Source organism: Hydractinia symbiolongicarpus, chromosome 4 (assembly GCF_029227915.1).
Source record: "Hydractinia symbiolongicarpus strain clone_291-10 chromosome 4, HSymV2.1, whole genome shotgun sequence".
Lineage (NCBI taxonomy): Eukaryota > Metazoa > Cnidaria > Hydrozoa > Anthoathecata > Hydractiniidae > Hydractinia > Hydractinia symbiolongicarpus.
Window position 1 is genome coordinate 23,809,634 of NC_079878.1, and position 23,596 is coordinate 23,833,229.

Here is a 23,596-nt window from a genome sequence, read left to right on the forward strand (position 1 = left end):
TTCTTTTCCGTTCGAATATTTCCTCGTTCGAAAGTGCGATGTTTTAACATATCAAATTGCATAATTTTTATCACATAGTTTGGTCACATCTATTACAAATTTTAACTGGAAACTTTTGCGCTTTCTCTTTTAAAGTAAAACTATAATAAAAATGTATCCCTTGTTCAATCTCCAAAAGTCAGTCAGCTATTGGATTTGTAAAAACCGTTTTTTATTTTTCTAAGAAAATTTTAAGAATATTTTTCCCTGAAAGAGTTATCGAATCTTACGTTGGTGCGACGTTAGTACAACGTCGTGTTGAAGTATAAATCCGACGTCTGATAAGCTAACGTCGAATCGACGTCGGTTTATGGCCGATATGCGACGTTGGAAATCCTGACGTTGGATCGACGTCGGTTTAGGGCCGAAATACGACGGCGGAAATAACGACGTCACGACGTAGCAGCGACTAGCAACAGACATCTGTACGACGTCGTGTGCCTGCTGGGATAACTTGTGTTAATTTCCTAGTATTAATTAAATTTTTTTCTTTTTTCTTCAACGTTTTGTAACTTTTCTTCATTAATACACACGATAAATTTTATACTGTTTAACATAACATCACGTTTCCTCCACAGCTTTTCAACGTCAACTATTTTTACTTTCAGACTAAATAATGTAGAATTTCCATCTATCAGGCGCGGTGTGGACCATGAAAAATAACTCAGATCGCTAGAGGACTGTAATATACACTAAGAAAAAAAAATGTTCCGTATATATACATAAGATCACGTGACGTTAAGAGTCCGTGATAAAATGCGGAACATAACATTTCCCAGTTTCCCAGTTTCCCAAAAACCCGCGGTAATATGAAACCAATATAGTAATGTTTAAACATAGAAATGTTGTGTAAATAACATTAATGTTATTTTAAACAAAACTATATTGAAAGTTGTTGTACGTAAATTTAAGTAAGAACTTTAAAAAATATTTTAAATCACCCACAAAATTTGTAATTATTAAATTATAACTACGTTCATAAATGTACATTCCTTACTTACACTTTGTGAGCTAAGTTTTAAAATTTTCCCAATAAAATTTTTGTTTTTTGTTTTTTTTAGAATCATACTGCTATCACAAACTCATCCAAGCAAAACGCTTTGTGCAACCTCTGACTTTAACTTATTCATAAAACATGTCGAGGCAGAAAAAGAACACAAAAATGTAAAGCGAAACATTTTTTCAGGTAACATGTACTTTGTACTATGTGATTCTCTTTATTTTTATCCTTTTTTCTTTAATTACTTATTTCTTCTGTGTTTCGTCCATCTTATGTCGAATTGTTATTCTCCTGGGGTATCTTTTTTGCGCTAGTAGACTCCCGGTTATTCGAACCCTCAAGGCGGATAAGAATTTACTTCGAATAACCGGGAGTTCGAATAACTGAAAAATTCGTTTTCCCGCCAGATTTTCAACTTAACCTTAATGGGATGGACTTTTCTTAAGTAATTGAGGCATTGTGGTTCAGTTGAGCGTGTAAACACAAAGAATTTTCACTTTTTGAAGAAAGAATAAATTTGAACAAATTGTTAACAGGTTTTAAAATATGAAAGTTATAAAGAAAATGTATCTAGTAAATACAAGGAGTTCAACTCTTAAAAAAATCTTTAATGCTACATTGTTTTTTACTATCGATGTAGTGTTTTTGACATGTACGTGTTATCATGTTTAACTGCTTTCTGATTGAAGGAGAATATTGAACTTTTGAAGAAATTGCTTGAAGAGTGTAAATAGCCATGAATATTGAAACCTGATTTTTTGAAGAAAAAAAGTGTTTTAATCGCAGAAAATCAATGTTCTCACTCGACGATCTCCCAATAAGAAAAATTCGAATAACTGAGGGTGACTTAGCCTATAATTGGCCCCAAGGGGAATAAAAATCACTTCGAATAACCGAATTATTCGAATAACTGAAGTTCGAATAACCGAGAGTGTTTTTGCCTGAGTTGGGTGAGCAGATCCAAGGGGAACGCCATCTCACTTCGAATAACCGAATTATTCGAATAAGTGCAGGTTCGAATAACCGGGAGTCTACTGTACTATGAACTGAATACGCGCGCGGTAACTTTCGAAACTGCAATCTTGACGATGACGCGGAAAAACATTAGAACTCTACGTAGAGAAATCGTATGCCGTTGTTGTGAGAATGTTAGAAATCACACTTTCAATTACACATTTAGTGTACAAATATTTACATAAATTAGTGGAAAGAAGGGCAGAATCTGAAACTCCTAACCGGAAGTAGAATCCTGGCTAAGTGACAATGTTTGAACATTTGGATAGCCAAACAATGACTTTTTATTATGTCCAATTTTATAGCTTAGAATTCACAGACATTTTAAGAGGCGTTATATTAAGTAATAAGTAGACAAAGTTAAATCATTTTCTCACAGAAACCAGTTTTGACAAATGTTTCTTGACACAGTTAGAAAAAAATCGCGAAAGGAATATTAAAGCATTAAATTTATAATTGTGAACGTGATTGTTTTTGAAAAAAAAACTCTTTGTTGATTTTTAACTAAACTCGAGCCTTGAAAATCACTATAAAGATCACCAAGAAACTGTTAACAAGGCAGACAGATTAATGGGTAGCTTTATTTGTAAACAAGTTATCAACAAATCAAGGTCAACATAACAGAATATGTTGATCTGTGGTATTTTTATGCTGATCAAAGCGATAGCGTCTCTTTTAAATCAGGGGTATGTTGATTTAGTTGCTTTTTGAATAAGTTTCGAATGCGTGAAGTCTAATTAGTTTGAGCCATTAGTTACTATCTAAACAAAAATATTCTTAGTCTTCCTTTGTTGTGCACGATAACATGACAATGTTTATTAATCTATATAATAATACGCTAATTCCTTGTGTCTGTCTGTCACTTTTGCAAAGTGGATTACATTCTTCAAAATTTTTTTTAACAAATTCTATAAAACATCGCCTATAAAATTGTTCTGTAATTTACCAAACTTTACCGATAAAATAGTATTGACGTCAAAGGAAAGTTAATTAAGATTAGTGAAGCCATTACAATGCACTTAAAACTTTGAGGCCTAATAACTTGGAAACGAGGTAATGACGTCAATGTTTTTTCACCGCGTGGGTAACTAGGGACAACCTGGGACCAATTTGGGTAAGTTTTTCAAACCTGGGTCCCCGAATCCGTTTCGGAATGACGGTTTGATGACGTCATCAAAAAACCTTTAAACCTTGATATCTCTGCAACCGTTTGTCAAAGATACATGATCATATACATTTTCTTGATCAGCATTTCAAGATCCATACGATGAAGGCAACAGGCATACACATTTCTGAAAAAAACATTTTGTGTTTTGACATGTCTCTGCTGACGTCATCAAAATTTTAATGACGGTTGTTTTTTTCTGTTATCCTGCCTAAGTGGATTTTTCCACGGGCCTTATCGACTAGTCTCTTATAATAATACGGAGAGTGTGTCTGTGTGTCTGTAACAGGCAAAGTGTATATCGTCATTTTCCTTTGATGTTGCCGAAAAAAATCTTTGATGTTGCCGAAAATAATATGTCTTCTTTGTCGTGAAAAGCGCGAGTTTTGTGTGGTTTGTTAAATGAAGTTCTAGCACAAAGTAACGGAAATTGTGTTTGCAAAAAAGATGGCTGTCCTTTTTAAGCATTTGTCTTCTCTTGCCTTCAAAATAAATCTTTACAAAAGCATTTAAAAAGGGGCATGGTATATAAATGAAGTATAGAAAGGTTTCTGTAAGGTTTGTTTATGTTTTTTAAAGTTTTGATGATATTATTGATGCGAGACATGTTTGTTAGCTAGCATCAACCACACCAACAACAACTAGCTATAGGTAGCTAGGAATTTATAAATATGTAGCCATGTTCTTTATACCTAGCTAAGTCTCCAGTTTATATTTAAGTGACCAGCTATTAGCTGCTGTAGCTACCTTATGTTAGCTTCAGTTTTATGTTGCTTTTTACATGTAAGCTAATCTTAGTGGTCTTTGCTAAGAATGTGACTGTAACTTGATTTAATTGACATTTTAAGCTTAAATTAACAAGCCACAACAACTTTTAAAAAAGTATTACATAATATTTAAGAAGAGTTTAAGGACTGTTTTTAAGCAAATAATGTATTTTTCACAATTTGTGTATGCAAATAATGTATTTTTCACATTTTGTGTAACTTATATATATACATCGGTTACATGCAATATGACGAAACGATTTTTATTTAACATGTAGTAATTCTGGTACCTTAAGTGTAGTGATTTTTGTTGTTCTAGATGTTCTGACTAAAATGTTTTTGTTTATGGCATTTTGTCTCAATTAAGAAAAGTTTCAACTTTTTTGAGGGAGTACAACACCGAAAAAACTTGTTTTTTTTTTATATTTTGTATAAATTCTTACCGGGCAGGACTCTGTACAACATACCGAAATGACTGATTCCTCTCTATTTATAAATTTGATGCGTTCCGAATCACAGTTTTTTGAAATTTTGGGTAATATTTAATGAGTACAAGATGCAAATACTGATTTTTGTTGAATCAGAAGTATTTCCTACAACCATTCTTTTTTTACACTTTTGTGGAGAAAAAGTGTATGCAATGTCATCAGAATAATTGATTTTGTTGCAAACTGTTTTTCTTTTTCACATTTTGGATTGAAATATTGTTATAAAGGGCATATATTAATAGACATATATATACCAAAATAATTAAATTCTGCAAACTTTGATTTTGTCGTTCACCTCTCATCTTTTATATTTTGATTAAACTTTTGAGGAAAACTATAGGAATTATTTAGAATTTGTATTTTGTGTTGCAAATTTAGTGCAAAAATTTAACTGTTGTGAGGGAGGACCATATGCAATTATATATACTAAAAATAATAATTTGATATTCTACAAGTTGTATTTTTGTATGCACTTAAATGACTGCTTTTTCTGAGTTGAATTTGATGGGTTTCATATCAATTTTGTGGAAGATTTTATGGCTGAAGGCAATATAGAACATGCCAATTGAACTGATTTTTGTTCATATTTTGATTTGCTCCTCATAAACCTTTGTGTTCTACATTTATTGTAAACTTTTGTGAGGAAGGACCATATATATATATATATACAATGTTTTCAAAATAAAATTTACTCCTTGCTCATTGCTTTTTCGACATTTCAGGTTAAAATGTTTGGTAAAGTCAGTACGGATCATTAGACAAAAAATTGTTTTGTTAACCGGTTAATTTTTACATTTTGTGCATATTTTTGCGGGAGAGGATGGTATGCAACCGAATAAATGATTTTTCAAAATTTATCTTTTTGATTTTAGGTGTTTTGTGCTTGTTTAAGTTTGGCTTTTTGATATTGTTCAGGTTGTATTGTTGTATAAGCATTTAGGGAAAAGACAATGTTTAAAATGCGTAAAGAACTTATTTCATAGATCTGTGCTTACTGTTGCAAGCCTTTCTTTTCGACACTTCAGATTAAAATATTGAAGGTTTTCAACATAACCACATAATAAGATGTATACATATTTAAGATATGTGTTATTTCTGACATTATTATTATTGTTGTCGTAACTGTCTGGGTTGTGACTGTCAATGTTGTAACTTTCTACTAACTAGATTTTACACCTTGCACGCCGTTGTTTTTCTTATTTTGTCTGAAGTTTTGTTGGGAGGATTTCATGCGATTTGACATTTGATATTTTGTGTTAGATTTTAAGAACTTTTTTGGTTAATTATGACTTATATACTTTCTTTTTATGCATTTTCAGATTATTTTTTTTAGTAAAAGGCATATCCAATATATACTGAAATATTTGCTGATGTCATCAAAATTCAAATGACAGAACTTTTCAATTGTTTTTCTGCCTAAGTGGATTTTTCCACGGGCCTAATCGACTAGTCTATATAATAATACGCTAAGTGTGTCTGTTTGTGTGTCTGTGACAGGCAAAGTGGATGTCTTCATTTTCCTTTGATGTTGCCGAAAAATGCATCTCCAATGTGTCAAATTTTCTGACGTTACGGTGCGACAAAAATAACACTACTTTAACGTCAATCCCTATAATAATACCCGTCGTCGGTCTGTCTATGCGCGGACCCCGCTGAGTTAGAAAATGATTATTGAAGATATTATTTCGGTTTGTCTGTTCAGTATTCATATTACTGTGGAAAGTTTATCATTTCTTGAACATGATAGTTTAGTAGGCGACGTTTCGGGAGATCCTTCTCCCATCATCAGCTTTTGAGGTTTTTAAGGCCCATTTTCTAATAAAAAAAACCTTTATTCAATTAAGTTTTGTTTGCTACAATCTTTTCACCCATTTTCATTTTTCCCCGTTTCTCAGTGAATGTTCAATTTCCTCATCGATTTGTTCACATCACGTGGGTAATCAATGATCTAATTGGATAAATTTCAACGAAAAAATAGTAAGCAATCTTACTTTTAAATTCTATTAAATTCGACCGCCAAATCGACGTCGATTGACGAAGACTATGGAATGTTCTATGCAATTTTTAGTAACATTGATTCGATCGACGTCGATCGGTTTGACCACATTCATTTAAGTGGCATTTTTTGGTAACATTTGTCTTTAGTATCAAGATACTTTCTGAAATTTTATGAATATTCAGGGTCAATCATTAAACAACAATGAATGTGTTTTTCACTGTGGTTCTGTGATTTTTTATTAGGCTTTTCCTCATTTACTCAACCATGTTTTCACTGTTTTTATTTGTGTAAAATTGAAAAAAAATTGTATAAAAAATTAGGGCCGTACGCAACACAGATACAGACAAAAATTGGATTGCGGGCCATAGCTGGAAGAATGATCATATTATTGACTGAGACAATTGAAAGGTCTTAGACCGAGAGTTTGGTTAGACAGCAAGAAAAGTGAAAGAAACAATAAATAGTATAGGGAGAAATACTCATATCAATAGTATTTCCTATCAACTTCCAGAAATATAGTTACCCGCACTTCGGAAAGCGAAAATTCAGAAAAAAGTTCAAAATGATTCGGTACAAACGTCTCAAAAACATGAGGAACATCTTTCAAGGCAACATTTCTACAGAATAAATTGTTGCTATTATTTTAAACGAGCATGTTCTTGTAAATGTGATTTAATGCAAATATTTTTAATGTACGTACAACAAAATAAGGTTAAAATGTTCAAATATGGAAAAATAAGAACAATTTCAGGCTGATCATGTAAGAAAAATTGTCCATGCTTCTGATCAAGAAACTGCATATCAAGCTTTGATACAGTACATACAAGGTATATACTGGTATAACATAGAGGCTAAGTTTTAACAACCAAATTTTTATAATTTTCTGAATTCTTTGACATTTATTCTTTAACCCAAAGCCACTAAGCTAATTTATAAACCTTCTAACCTTCCAGGTGTCACACCGTTGTCCATCCTGTTTCAATGAAATACTGTCCATCCAATTCAATGCCAATGTGTGGTTGTTTTGTCTATATCTTGAAATCAGTTACTTGGATATACATACATGTTTGTGTTAAATATTTTGCGATTCGACACTTCCATACGACGTTGTTTTGTCTATATCTTGAAATCAGTTACTTGGATATACATACATGTTTGTGTTAAATATTTTGCGATTCGACACTTCCATACGACGTTCCTGGTAACGCTAATATGTTTTTCAATATTGTATTGCCGATCAAGGTTAACCACCTCCATACTGAGTTTGCAAGATGTGTGTTTGAATTAAAAAGTGCGTAAAATTTTTGATAATTAATTCTTAGAGCATATTTTAGTTGTCTGATATAGCAGTTGAGTTCAGAGTTTACATCACTTAAATGTGGTCTAAATACTTGCAAGTCAAAACTGATAGTTGTGAGAGAATACACCGAGTATATGTAAAGGACACTTTACCACACCGAAAATTATTAGTTGAAGTTTGTCCTTAAACTATGGCTAGCCATCGCCCTTTACTTAGAGGTTATTAGCTACAAAAGTAAAGAATAAACCCTTACCTTCGTACATCTAAAAAGGATTTATATTTAGTATTTCTTGAAAAAAAACATGGTTGTTTTTTACATACACACGAAAACAAACCCCCCACAAATTTCATGTTTCAACAACAAATATGGCTGCTTTACCTTCAAGCTTCTTCTCCAACTGATTCTCTTGAAAATCATGCAGGTATATTATTTGGAAGGCGAGGGTAATCGCCTAAGAGCTTTTTACCAAATAAGCTTTAGCTTAGCTAAGTAAAATTGTCGGGATTTTATACTGAAAGAATTGGTCATTGGTCGTTTTTCGAGAAACGCGCAAAAAGAACTGGAACCAAGCGACGCGCTTCCTCCGCATTGTTTATTTGAACAAAAGGGTTTCAATAGAAAATTATGCTGTTGTGTCTTTTTCTCTTTTATTATATCTTTATAATGATATCTATATTATTCAATGACAATGACATAGATTGTAGTTTATTTAAACCTTATAAGGAGATTTACTTTTTTTTTCTTTTATATAGCTAATAAACTCGTAATCTCGTCTCATAATTGTTTTCTTGGAAAATAGTTTAAATTATTAATTTGTTTTTTATGTGCTGCGCGATAAAAAAAAAACGGTTAACTTTTAAAAAGAAACATTCTTTTTGTAGATTCCTGAAAAAGTATTAATACTATTTCTGATGAGCTGGTTGAAGGTATCACCGTTTTTTCTTTATATTTAACCACAATACTTGTTTAGTTAAAATGGGTCGGTAGGAGCCATTAAAAAAAATAGCAAAAATAAAGTTAAAGGCGCCCTAACTTTAACGATCATTTTTTGTTTTCAAAAGAAAAAGCAGGAAATAAAAGAGCTTACGTTCTTCTTTGGTGCAATCGTGTTACTATATCCGCTAAAACCAACTGGGATATTGTATTAACCTTTTTAGAGGATGGCGTAAGTTATTGGAGACACTTTTTCATTATTACCATCTTTTGTAGACTGTTAAACATGCATCCCAAATGTATCTGCTAAATTCCAATAGTTGAATAAGTTTCTTTTAACATTTATAATTGTGCGGACACATTTATAAATGCACAATTAACTTCCGGAAACTCGAACCTCCAAGGGTCTGAGGAAAATACTCGGACTGTTAAGTCGAATTAAGTGTAAAATGAGATTTTAGTTCCAGTTAAGGCAATTTTTTCAAGAGGTTGAGCAGCAGTTACCGGGAAAAAGGTGCAATCTTTGCGATGCAACAGACATGCAAATCCTATGTAAATTGAATTTTCCTTTACAGAAAACATTATCTATCTATACTACATCATGAGTTAATAAAATTAAAAACAAAATTAAAATCTCACAGTTATCTAGTCTTTGATTTCCTTTTCTGAAGTAAAAAGCTCGAGTTATCTGAAGAAGTTAGCCTCAAGAGGGAACTGGGAACTAATTGTATATGGTAAGAACGCTATATTTTTAAAATGAATCCATTTTTGTAGACACCTTCTGCTGCATAAGGATCAACACTAATTGCTTTGGCTAGCTGTTGCAAGGTATTAGTTATTTATTGTTGTTACTTTTTAATCTTAGTTCTGGTACTTGTCATTGGTCCGTAGAAAAACAAAACAAAAAATTAGGTTCAAAAATAAAAGCGTCCAAGTTTCGAATTCTTCTTCTTACTATTTTGCACCCAAAAACCTGAAACATATTCGCCTGTCTTTCTGTCCAACAGGTGCAGCTTATCTCAACTCAAGATTGTATTGTATTGTTGACTAAGCTAAAAAGCAATTTGGCTAGGCTAGCACTTGTTTAAGATAAAGAACATGGTGAAACGTCAAAACAAAAAAAATAAATATTCCTATAACTACAAAGCAGTTAGTTGAAAAAAGGGTCGAAAAGCTCAACATTTATTCTTAAAAAAGGAAAGTATGTTTAAACAAAGAAAAAATGATTAAAAAATAATTTTGAAAAAGAAAGTATTAAAAAGCGGTTTCGCGCGCTTTAACAAAGAAACCTCCCAACCTTACCACCAACATTTGCAGTCCAAAATGTCCTTCGCCATCTGTGATCGTTGCTTATTCTTTCGTCAGCATGTCGAGGCAACGACGAACTTGAAATGGCTATTCATAGAAACTAGACTTCATAATTCTACTAAGTCTAATAAGCCTGGGCTGTCAAAAATAAGTCGGTAAGAATGTATCGCATTTTTTATTTGTAGCTTGAAGATTTTGTGCGCGGTTAGCACGAACTGTTTTTGACGGACAGAAACAATAAGGTTGTTATTCGTGTATAATTTCATAGATTTTCTACCACCCAAAAGAAACGGTAATATTTTATCAGTTTCAAGTTTAAACCTTTTGTGTCAAAGTTACTAAGTTGGTCCAGAACAGCCATTCAACTACGGCTGTTTGTGTTCCCTGCAACAGAACTTGGTGATGTAACACAAATAAAAATCAGAACATACAGGTAAACTGTAGTGCTTTATTCATATAAGTAGCTACATTACATTTATTTTGTGCTCGACAAGTGCTTAACTCGTCAACATTCTACAGCGACGTTGGTATGATAATTAGCGTTCTTTTGATTGGAACAGCGATGTAATTTACAACAGAATTTTCCTGAAAATATTGAATCTTGAATTAATTTTTACTCCCCATAGCAACATTTGCACATACAAAAAGGTGATTCCAGAATACGATGCCAATGCTTTGTATATAATATAAAGAAATGAATTAAAATTTAAATCATGAACATTTTGGACATATGTCAAGGCTAACGAAAAAGAGAAACTCAAAGATAGTAGAACATAAAGATAAACATTTCTCCGAGATTCAAGAATAGGGTTAAAAAAGGTTATGGTACGACATCAGAGAAGGAACAAAAGAAACATCAAAGGAAAACGTTACTTAGTTTTGTCAAAGTTGAAATACCCGGTGAGTTTGTACCTTTTACTATCAAAATGATTGGGCTTTAAATAGCCACAAACTACCCATAGGTGACATGATATGTAGTATTGAAAAGATAAAAAATAAATTTTTGCAAATGCCATAGCAAACGAGTTTAGATTTGAATGCAAAAGAATGATTGAGAAAGGGAAACGAGAACATAGTGTTAGTGTTAAACAGTCATTTTGTGCAGGACTGAGTGAGTGGTAAAGCTAAATAAATTAATGTTGATTAAGAATGATAAAGTTCGAGCGGCATGCATTATTGAAAGTAAAAATATGGAGAAGTTAATCGAGATGGAGTTGTAAAAACAAACAAAGGTATAGCGTAAAGAAAGACAACATAGACAGAGTAGAAGCTTATATAAATAATGAACTTGCAAAATTGTGAAATGAAGGAGAAAAAAACATGCAAAAGTTGCATAGACTATCTTGCGTCGTACACACGCTTATTAAAGTGTCTCATTTGAAGAACCTACCACGAATTTCTTTGCGGTTCTGTAGGAATGGAATTAATTTGTAATAAGCAAGCTATAAACTAAGATCTAAAAAAACATCCACCACTAACGAAGAAGTGAGAAGGCAGCAGAGCAGAGCAGAGTGAAAAGCAAACGAGAAAAACAGCGTGTGGGTCTTTACATACCTTTTAGGATTCCGAACACGGTCATTAACTCGATTGTAGCCACTATGGCCGATAAAAACAGATTAGTTTCGATTTTTTCTTCTTCTTAGCACTATGTGTAGTGACTGCTAAAAATACTGCAGACTGTCATTTTTAAGACGATATTATTCAATCTGTTTAGATTAAAAAAGCCTGTCTCTTTTTCTAGCTGTTCATTTCGATTTTAGCGTCAATATTACGCTTCATTTCGTAAAAAAAATGGAAAAAAGCACTACAGAAACAAAGGTTCTTGATAATGACTTTCTTTGAGTATAAAATACGTCTCAGTATAAATAATGTAAAAACATCAGGAAGTTCGCCATGGCATTGTGGTTATCGTGCTGCACTTACACGCAAGGCAATAAGTCGAAATGGGTTCAAGTCGCACTACAGTAGATTTTCAAAAACAGACTGTTCGCCAATGAAATCTTGTTTACAGCTTTCCTTAAAACGATTAGAGACAGGTTTAGGAACAAGTATGAATCGGTGACCTTATAAATGCAATTTGGGACATTGGTGGTTAGTCACAAGTTGGAAACCAATAAAATAGTAATAGGCGAGATAGTAACTCCAACTACACCAGTAGCACATTCCACATTGACAGCACGCAAAAAAACTGGTTAAAGTTTGACTTATATACGCAAGAGGTACAGCATTTTTAAAAATTGTAAAAGTTGTTAGTAGAGAACTGAAACCATTAATGATGTGTGCTAAATCCTTTCAAAAGAAACTGAACAATTCCTAAATGTAGTCAAGGATACACGTCTAGAAGAACATAAAATGAATGTAAGTTTTGACATTGCGGACACTGATAAGACTTGTACAGCTTTTAATTGAGTTTATGTCTTTCAAAATAGGTAATAAAGTTTTTGGGCAAGCTGGTGGGTTATTCATTGGATCTCCGACGTCTACTGTTTTTCCGAGATCTTTATTCAGCGAATTAAAGAATTGAACATATATATACTATTACATGTTCCTATGATATGGCTCAGAAAAGTTGACGATACATTTACAATAACTAAGTATGCTGTCGATGACACTCTATCAAGTCTTAATGAGATTCACCAAAAAATTAAATTTACTGCAGAAGAAGAAATAGATGAATTGTCTGATTGTTTGAACACGAGAAAACAATAAAAAAACGAAAGTCTATAAGAAAACGACACGTTGGAAATATGTAAAATTATGTAAAATACATGTAAAATTATTAAAAGTGAAGACCTTGACAAGACGTGCAAAAATGGTCTGTGGTGACGAAAATAATCTGAAAAGTGAGTTAAATTATTTTGATAAAACAATGTAATTATACGGATTTCCGAGAAGTGTTGCCAAGAAAACAATGAATGAAGTCATAAACGAATGCCAAATGCAGAAGAATATTGACGACAACTGAATTAGATTGTTTTTACCTTGTGTGAAGGTTGTATTTAAGAACCGTGCAAGATTTGCCAAGAAATTTAATGTGTGAGTGATACGCAAAAAGGGTAAACTCCTGAAGAATCACTTATTTAAGATGGTGCACAAGAGAAGAAATTAGAGTTGTCTATGACTTATGCGTATAGATTGCAATAAACGATACATCGGAGAAACAGGAAGAAAATTAGACAACCGATTAAAAGAAGACATAAAAGAAGCGATAGAAGTGAAAGAAAATGTACCGCCACTAGCTATCCCAACATATCAAAAAACGAAACATACAGTCAATTTTAAAAAAAGTAGTAGTGTTAAAAAGAAAAGGAGGATTTAAAAAGAGAAAATTTAAAAAGACAATCACTGATGAGCTATTGACTAAAAAAAGGAGGTGCCAACGTTGTGGAAGATAGGGGAGAACATTTTATTCAATCATTGTTTTTTAGTACTCTATGTGAATGATTAATTGTTTTAACCGTATTCTAGAAATTGCAAAAAAACTCTTTCATTAATAAAGAGGAGAAAAATTATGAAATAATAATAAATGTTTTTTTTTTTTGCCTTTATACCCAAACAAACTTAACATATAAATTTTGGAAATGTTTTGTATTCAGGCTATCTACATGTTTCTTTTAAAAAAATCATGGTCGTTGTTGGTTTTAAGGCTTGATAAACCAGTTTGTTACACCAGTGGTAAGCAGCTGAGTTAACAGCATGTCCACCAGTCAATTGTGCAATACATGCTAACTCATGATACGTGGAGGTCCTAAAATATTAGCTTAGCTATTGGTGGAAAAATCGGAGTGGACAAAGGCGCTCTTTATAAAAATGTGGAATGAAGTGCTCAAGAAAGTTTAAATGAAAAGTGAAAATGGAAGTCTCGGACTTGACAGAGTGACTAAACAAAAGCAGTTTGTTTAATAATTCAAGTATGGCCTCAACATGATTGACGATACTTTGTTTAAAATATTTGGTGACGAGCAGAAAATAAATGTTTAAATTTCCCACTCATCGAAATCTTTCTTGTGTTATGAGTTACGCCGAATAGTGCAAGTCTCTGAGCTGCAAAATCACGATAGAGCAATTGGCGTTCCCTTATGCGTGACTGCTTATGATAAAATTTCTGTCAGTATATACTTCAGGAGATTCCCATATGTGCAGCACCAAACAACGCAATGAAAGGATCAGAATTCCCACAAAAAAATGAGGAAACGAAAACGAAATCTTTTGACCGGACAACTAGGTTCACAGAATGCTCGCATACGACACGTTTGAAGACTATGAAAACCATTTCTATACGGTGGTATATGTTTAAGGAATAAGGATAAATCCAGTTTAGCATTTAAGGCAGAAATTTTGCTCCAGACCACCGCGGGCAATGTGGTTAAAGGAATGTACTAAACCAATGAAAAGTTTAAGGGTGTTGCGAACACAGTATTTAAAGACATTTCAGTGGTAGAATTGAAACCTCCTTTTTTAAGAAGAGAGCATGGACTATACTGCATCACGAACCCAGGTCACCAATTAGGCTAATTTGGAGCAAGCTAACCTTTTTCAACAAATACATTGACAAGATCGAGGTAAAAGTTAAAAAAGATTGGAAAAGAAAAAGCTTTCCACTGGGAACTTCACAAAAATTATAGATATAGGATTAAGAAATTGTGAAGAGTAAGGAAAAAATAGCAGATTCACAAGATGCTAAATAGCTGCAACAGATTCTCGTACCGGAAAAAACATTAAGAAAGTAGGGGTAATAATTCGTTTACTGAAAAAATTTATAAGTTTTTTCAGGAGTATAGTATCAACTTGGCAACCATAATAACAGTGACTGTTATGATAATATGTTCTATTGTGCTAGCAGTTAAAAAAGGTCACTAGGTAGCAATTTAAGGGACTTGGTAACTGGACTTTTTTGTGTATGATATCCATGGAAGTACTTTCACATGTGAAACAAAACGCAGCAAAATGTAGCAGTAATAGTAGTTCTTTCACTTAGAATTAGCTGGTTAGCCCTCTGCTATATCACTTACTTATCTAGCTAACGTAACCTTTCATTTTGTTCCACTTTTGTCCTCTCTATTATAATCTTTTATTATAGTCGGACTTCCACTTGATTTCTTTCCCTCTCCTGTTCGCCCATGTTGTCGCATTGCTAAAAAAAATGGTGTTTCAATGATAACTCTATGTTGCCTTTTAAAACAAAAGGAAACCTTTCCGCAAAGAATTTTTTGCTACAGTCAAAAATGTCAAAAATTGGGTATAAACGCTTTGTTTTACTACAAGTGCACAGTCACAACCCGTGTGTGTAGGAATTTGGGTTACACTAACATAACTAACTCCATTTTTAGTACAGCAAAGTCTGTTACGTTCTTCTGACGCTTACTTCTTCTGCAGATATCTGAAACTGCAATGACCTTTTTGGAATTGGCGCCCAGTAGCTGTATAATTTTTTAATACGAAGATATACCAATATAAAAAAGACATTAAAAATTACATTAAATGCATATAAATTCGACTGGAGACATTATACGTGGAAGGATAACAGAACATAGAAAAGATTACATTACAAGGAAAAAGTCTAAATTTTAGCCAGTTGATAATCGACATCAATGTCTTCAGCAACCAATCTACTGCACTCTGACCTGACATTTGCCGCACGGGAGCCTGTAATACACAATAGGCACATTCTCAGCAGTGAAAAACTCAGTTTCGTCCGGATCCACAATATCACATTGCCCAGGTTTGGCTTTTTTTTCGCTGCGATGTCTTCAGCCAACCGATAGTAGAATGTTTGGCACTCTCGACCCATTCCGCCATAAATCAAGAATACCAACGATGTGAAGCATTCGTTGTCAACTTCCAATACTCTTTCGTTGTAGTGATTCTTCTTCTAAGCCTCCTTCCTAACATAGCATTGATTTAGGCTTTGGCGCGATGCGTTTAGATCAATGACCTTTATATCATAACATGCATTTTGTCCTTTCTCCCAAAATTCTCGAGCTCTTACGTCTAAACGAGCTTCGTGCGACGTTTTTACTGATCGTTTGTCAAACTTTTCACCAGTGAGAGGCATCAACATATGTTACGATTCGACATCTTTACAAAGTTGTGAAAGCATATTTGTGGTGCTGTCCCAAACATTGTTGTGGCGGATGATAACAAATCTACCTCTCTTGCAGTTCATAGCATGTTGAAAATCAAATTTGGCACCGCATGTTGTTGGGACATTAGAAAATTTCCAACCATATCTTTTTCTAACAGCATCTCAAAAATTCTGTTTATTCAGGTCGAAGCCGTGATCTTTCAAAGGCAAAATAGTCAACCAATTCGACGATCCTTTTTCTCTGTTTCTACAACTCAGACTTGCTTTCTTGCATCTAGTTACAGTGTTAGTTTTTGAAGTAATTCATTTTGGCGACTTTCACGTTTGGCTCTGAATTTTCCCTTCGTCCTCGTTGTGGATGTTGTTACCTATGACGTATTCTGTTGCAGGACGAGGTCTCTAACTGTCGCCGTTAATTCTCTAGAATTTGCGTACTCATGAATTACTTCCTTATGAAATATTATGAGACCCATACCACCCATACGTGGTGGAAATGACATAAGCAGTCTTTCATTATTGGCGCATAGAATACCCTATTTAATGCAGGTATAAACTTATCACGCATTATTCCTTCCGGTGGATATAGCAAGTCGCAAATATTCGGTAAAGTTCTTATAAAGTACGTCAATTTATTACGGAATCCATTGATAAATCCACAGTATCCAGCTTGGGGATCTATTTCCGCAATTTGTGATAGAGGACGGAATTGTTTCACCCGGGATTTAACCATGTTTGACGCATATTCTTTGGAGAGCTGAACAGTTACTGATGTACGTTAATATTATTGGACAAAGAATAGCTATGTTATGAAGCATGACTTTCCTATTAATAGAGTTGAAGGCGTTTTCTGCATCAATCAACAAGACTGCTTCTGTTTCATCCATATCGAATATGTCATGCATAGCGTGTATTGCTGCTTCGGTTCCTGCTTCCTGCCCAGCACATAATTGTGAAGATCCTGCCGCTTCTGTTACTTTATCCTTTGTTAAAGACATAATCACTTTTCCATCTATCCTTTGGAGCACCTCCCCTACACCAATAGGTCTCAGTCCAGGATTCTTGTTCACATGTATCAATCAGCAAGCTGTAAAAGAGCTAATTGAATCCAACTCATCAGCACATAAAACATTTGTACAAAGTTTTTTGATAAATTCTGCTATTGCACTTCTTAAATGAGATGTCGTTGTACCAAATACAGATGAAGTTGAATCTGATATCTGATGCGTTAATTTAACGTTTTCCTAATCTTAAATCACTTGAACTCATTTTCCATTAAATAAAGTTTTCATGCCGTGCATCTCCTGCTCATCTTGGTTGCCCAGAGCAATATGAGTTGTTGGTTCAAAATAAATGAAGGAATTACGGATAATCTTACAGTCTTTGAAATCATGTACGACCATGTGCAAAGATTGCTGTGAAATCGATTAGAATTTAAACCACGTGACCTTTTTGTCAACAATTAGGCGCCCTCAGAAATATGAAGTAGCCGCAAACAGCGTGTTTGACCGCACAATACGCCGTCAACTTTTCAAGAAATGAAATTTATAGACATCATAAAGTAAAATTTGTAATTGTCTCTCGCAACGGTATATATAGGATCAGGATAACTCCAGGTATTAAAGCTGTCATTGATCTTGAGATCTGATCATGATGTTTTATAATCAAAAGAAACCCCCAACCTTTTTTGATATCCGAGACGGCGCGAAGAAATGACCCTGGGCCAGGCTGGTTAAAATCAGCACGATTCGTGCTGATTTTTAGTTTATTCAAAATTTGGCATTTTGTTAAGAATTGCATGCGGACCGCCGAGAACACCGTATTGCTATAATTTATGCAAAACAATCTTAGATCGAAATCATGGATAGAGTTTTATTTTTAGTCAGAAACAAGTCGGCTAAAGTGTTTTGAGTTTTTGCTTCAAGAAAAAATGATTGCAGTGTTGCCCTCGCTTTTTTGGCTACATACAAATTTTAAATATGTATTTACTTAAAAGTTTTCAGCCATGTATAGCTAGCTAGCTAGCAAAGGTCCAAGAGGTAATTTTGTAGCTAACAAAGGTTGTGCCAAACCAAGGTAGCTAGCTATAGCTACACTTTTTTAATTATGATTTTTAGCTATCTTCATATTATAGTTAAAAGTGAAAGTACTTTTAGCTAGCTTCCACGCCACAGAATTCTCAGACTGTTTTGTGATTAGAATTACTGAAGATGCCTATTATTATTTTATTATTAAAATTATTTACCCAGGATAGCCTCTTCAGTTCCTGTTGGTAATGCTATCAACAAGGGTCCTGCAAAGGGGGTCCTAGCGCATTTAAAGCCATATGAGCTACAAAGTCTTGCAAGCACAGCAATCACTCAACTAGACAACCGCCTAAGATATCAATCCTATTCTTATGCTGAACGCTAAGCAAAAAGAATAGATACACACTTTTATAGTCTCTGACATGACTCGGCTGGGATTTGAGCCCAAGACCTTCCGCACTGCAAGCGAACGCTCTACCACAAGGCTAGTTAAGTTTTTAGTATTTTTTTAGACACATGCAGTCTTTCTAATTCCATTTTTGTCTTGCGGGCGACTTATTGCTGACGTGAACCTCTATAAACCTAAGTTGAGGCTTTATCACGCCGGCATTATAGTGGCGTGGTGTAGCTATATATTATACTAGTATTGAGTCATCAACGTAACCATGTGTCGGATACAGATCAGATATATACGTTTTGACGTATATAATAACTGGCTCCTTTTGTCTGTTATTGTCGTAATTGTATTGTCTAAATAATTTTACAATTGTTAGGTCAAAATTTATAATTGTCTTTAAAAAAAATCTTATCGCCCTGCTTTAAATGCCTAAACTCGAAAAGTATAGCTATTACAGAATCATTTTTTTATTCTAATCCCATCAGACCAGCATATTATCATATTACAGTTTCGGTTTTCACGAAACGAGTCCCTGGAAACTCATTTACAACTAAATGACCACTATGGTCAAACCAATTGACTTTTTTCAATAATTTATGTTTTTTGCTTTACTAAGAGATTAAAAGTCATAAAACATAGGATGTTGCATTTCATGCAGATTATGTTATTTAATCTGTAAAATCGATTTAATTAAGCGTATAACTATTTAGTTCATTAAATGGTATGAACTTCTTAATCCAGTTTTTTAATCTTTTTCAACCAAATCAACAGCATATGATTTTTTTGTTTATGTATTCTGCCTCGAAAGAATATTAGCTAGAGTGTAAAAGAAGGTCTGTTTAGGAGAAATAGGATTAGTTGTGTATACCTGTATATACCTTGTGTTGTATTTGAGCTAGCTAGATAGCTGCTAAACATGTCTTCAAAGAAACATTCATTGTGTTTTTTACTACACTCTGTGGACAAAAGCTAGCATAGCTAGCTTTCTAGTCTAAGCTACCTCCTCAACTGCACTGCAAAAAAAACAGAAGCTTACTTTAGCAGTCTCTGAGTACAACTAAAAGCTATTTAATTATGTTTGCACGTTAAGCTATACTAACAATGCCAAATATTTTATTTTTCACAAAAATAAATTTAGTCCAGCAGATCATAAACATTCCAGCGTCCCTTTCGTACATAAACTTAGCGCCATTATTTTTTTTCTGTTATCATTCAATTTTTTAGTCATAAATTAATTTATCTTCATAATTAACAGAAACATGAGAAACCAATCATATCTCGGAACTGACCTGTGTGGCCCAGGGTCATTTCTTCTCGCCGTCCGAGATTGTCAAGAAGAGAAAAATGGGCCTGGTTTGTCTGTCTGTCTGTCTGTCTGTCTGTCTGTCTGTCTGTCTGTCTGTCTGTCTGTCTGTCTGTCTGTCTGTCTGTCTGTCTGTCTGTCTGTCTGTCTGTCTGTCTGTCTGTCTGTCTGTCTGTCTGTCTGTCTGTCTGTCTGTCTGTCTGTCTGTCTGTCTGTCTGTCTGTCTGTCTGTCTGTCTGTCTGTCTGTCTGTCTGTCTGTCTGTCTGTCTGTCTGTCTGTCTGTCTGTCTGTCTGTCTGTCTGTCTGTCTGTCTGTCTGTCTGTCTGTCTGTCTGTCTGTCTGTCTGTCTGTCTGTCTGTCTGTCTGTCTGTCTGTCTGTCTGTCTGTCTGTCTGTCTGTCTGTTACGTAAGATGGTACTGCAAGTAGCAAGACACACGCTATGCGGTATAAAAAGGACAGGGAAATCCGTAATTTTTCCACGGGCCACCGATTAGTTATCTTAAACTCTCAAGGGATAGCCAAAAAAGTTCGAGTTAGCGAGTGTTCGAGAAAACGGATGCAAGTGGTGTGAAAGTTCGAAATAGGAAAGTTTTGAAATTGAGTAAAAAAATCAAAACTAATTTATAAGATCACATTACTTATAACCCAGAGAGATTTTTCTCAGCATCAAACAAGAAAAAAGTTTATTTGAAGGATTTATAATAATCGAAGTAGTAGTAAAAGTACGATGTATCAACCGATACATCGCATTTTTTATAAATTCCTGTTTAACTCTAATTTTTTTTGAAAAAAAAAATCTAAAATACTAGACTGCTTTTTGGCATTTAGTTAATTAATTTGCCTTCCACAAACAAAGATTCGAAGCGCTATAGAATCTGTTCATCGTGTAATCTCGAACCTCGCTCGAGACAAACCTGGTTGTGAGCTTGGAATCGTTTTCAATTATCATGGCCTCTGTATCCAAACAACTGAGTGTCTTTTATGCAGGGCGAGGAGCCGTTACTCAGTAGTACGGAAACTCCATCAGTCGTGACAAGGGAGGACTTGACATAGGCAATCGCAGAGAATAATCGGGATCTGATGAACCTATTTAACGAAAAATTTTAAGCCTCACAAGACCAGCTTAGCCATCCCCACAGACAAGGGGAGATCGTTCCAATCTTTATTAGAGAGGAGAGAGGAGAATCTACGTCATCCTGCTCCCTTGTCGCAACGAGGCAGCTGTGCAAGTCACCGAATGCTGTGCCCCAGTTCCGGGATATCTTGTTCAAAAAATTCTGATTTCACAGTACATTGACTTAAAACTTCTACTGTGAGTTAATCTAGCCAACCTACCCGCGTCGGAAGAATTATACGAAAAAAACTGGCAAAAGTAGACTTAGTTGACATTACGGATTACGTCACCTGCGCCGAGGCCTTTTAAAGCAAAGTGATCGCGTCTAAGTTTCCCCAACGCATGCAAGACCTTATGGGTTACAATTAACTTATGATAAAGGCAGCCAGGGAGGTGGAAGGTAACAGGCGGCTATATTACTACGACCGCATATTTAGAACATATAGCGCGTTAAAGCCAGAGAAAAAGTGGGCGATGGCCGTATGTTTCTACCATCTCAACCCTTGCCAAACCAGCCTTTCTACCCAATGAAGCTTCATTTGCACATAGAAGACTACACGAAACGTTGTACTTAGCCCTTTAATTTTGGCAAGTGCAGTTCTCCGTTTTGTAGGTATCCGCACGTGTGTGCCAGATATAGAGGTCTACGTCAGTATGCTGACTATGTTAGAAATGTCTTCGGCAGCGGAAACAAAGGGAGTAGGAGTGAACACGAGACAAGTTTCTTCCTGTCAGGAAAACAGTGGGTTCTGCACAACTGGTTTAGTGCACAGCATTAATATATTCAGTTTTTTAGATATACCGGACGTGTCCAGCGATCCCCCAGACCTGTTTTCATCCGAAGACGAGAGCAGCAAGGGAGAGGATCAGGGAAGAGATATCGGCAATAAACGTTTGTCAACGCATCTACCTGAAATTGGGAAACTGTGTGCGACGGATACTGAAGACTGTCTTGGTGAGTATGTATTGGACAGTCTACAAAACGGATTTAGCATTGCCTGCAATGCAAAACGAAGCGCCCTAAGGTCTGAAAAAAAAATCCATCGGTATATCAAGCCCCAGAAGTTATAGAATAATATTTGAAGGAGAAAACTAAAGGAGTTAAAGGTAAGTAGGTTTAGTAACATTTCAAAAAAGGAGCCAGGTAAATATAAACTCACCTTGGATATTTCTCATATAGGTTAATAGTTTTATTACCGACAAGGCAGCTAGGGTAACGTACCAAGGTTTAGACCAAACTATTTAGGAAACATCGGACTATCTGCTTCCTCTTAACTTTTTTCGTTTGCTCGAAGATTTTTTAAGTGGAGAGATAATTTGTCCTTGTTTTTCACCCAAGATAAAACAGTATTCTTTGTTATCCCATACTTTTCTGCAACATCTTCAAATAGTTTGACATAGTTAAGTTTTGAGATTACGAGTGTTCGAGATAACGAGCGTAGACTGTAGCATTAACAATTGGGAAGTAACTTTTTGTACCCACATTTATCGAGGTCCGTTCTATAACTTATTTTATTCCCTTTCTCTAACATGTTGCCTTGTGTGTTTTGCATGACCAATTGATTTTTTCAGTTTTATTCTCTATGTTTACATTATCCCTACCATTATCCGCACCTGTAAATATTATCTAAAATATATATATTCTTGCAAGCAAGGTTAAAGTTCTCGAAGAATCGTGAAAGGTATTAAAACTATAAACAAAAGACAACAACTAGTCATTTATGTTGTATGTTGTACTTGCACATGGGTTGTGCTATAATTAACGTCATGGGTTGCGGCGGCGGGGCAAGGCGAGGGAGGGGAAAGAGGCGTACGACCTCAGCCTTGGATCCCTGATATTCATACGGTATTGAATTCCTAATGTTTAAATTTATGTCAATTTATCTTGCTCATTTTAAACGTTTAAATGGAGGCACGTAGGATAGTTTTCGAATCCCACCCCTTTCAAGTGATTATGAATATAGTGAATATATAATGACTTTATTCTCAATAGACTATTCAGTTTTGATATGCATATGGCAATTGAAACGAATAAATTTTAAATAAATAAATGGCAAATAAAAAGTTAATGATTATATGTTTTGGAATAACGTTTATATTCTTGAAGTTGTTCTGCCTACGATGTCGAATACCTATCATTTCTAATACAGAGCGATGAAATCGTCATGTAAGATTTATTTTATGGAGGTTTTTTATTGGGACATTGCCTTTGGACTTTCTGTTTTATTCTTACTCGCGGATGCTTCTTTCTCCGTTACTAAGCATTGTTAGCCCACACAAAGTTTCCAATAAAAACTCTGAATTACTTCTGTTACCTCGAGTGGATTAACTTAGTTTGTGGTTAATTTTAGTGAATTTTACGAATTGTGCACATATTTGCGAAAAATCATATGGGCGAACAATCGTCTGCGGGAAAATCTTAGAAAAGGTCAAATCGCAGAAACAATATTCGCGAAATTGAAAATAATGGTTTATTTGTTGAAATTAATCTTCGCGAAAATGTTGAAAAAGCTGAATTTTTGGAGCCTAATTTATTTTCAGTTACAGTACTTGCCACGTTTTTCTTCTTCTTTAGGACAGTTACGCAATATGATTTTACCGATATTTTGCTTCTTGATATCGTCGTAAAAAAAAAAAAAAAGTGTTGATTTCATTCA

The 23,596-nt window shown here is 34.5% G+C and overlaps 1 protein-coding gene across 3 annotated transcripts in view; it reads left to right on the forward strand.

The window, feature by feature from the left end:
- Window positions 1–1,110: 1,110 nt before the first annotated feature.
- The window catches only part of LOC130641937 (TNF receptor-associated factor 3-like), a 35,374-nt gene continuing 12,888 nt past the window's right edge, over window positions 1,111–23,596 (forward strand). For 2 of the 3 annotated variants that reach the window (XR_008982522.1, XM_057448963.1), the window contains exons 1-3: window positions 8,655–8,699; window positions 9,481–9,534; window positions 21,736–21,894. The gene's annotated coding sequence lies outside the window, so the exon portion shown is untranslated. Of the gene's footprint in view, window positions 1,226–8,654; window positions 8,700–9,480; window positions 9,535–21,735; window positions 21,895–23,596 lie in introns of those variants that run through there. The other variant, XM_057448962.1, reaches the window with a different exon arrangement.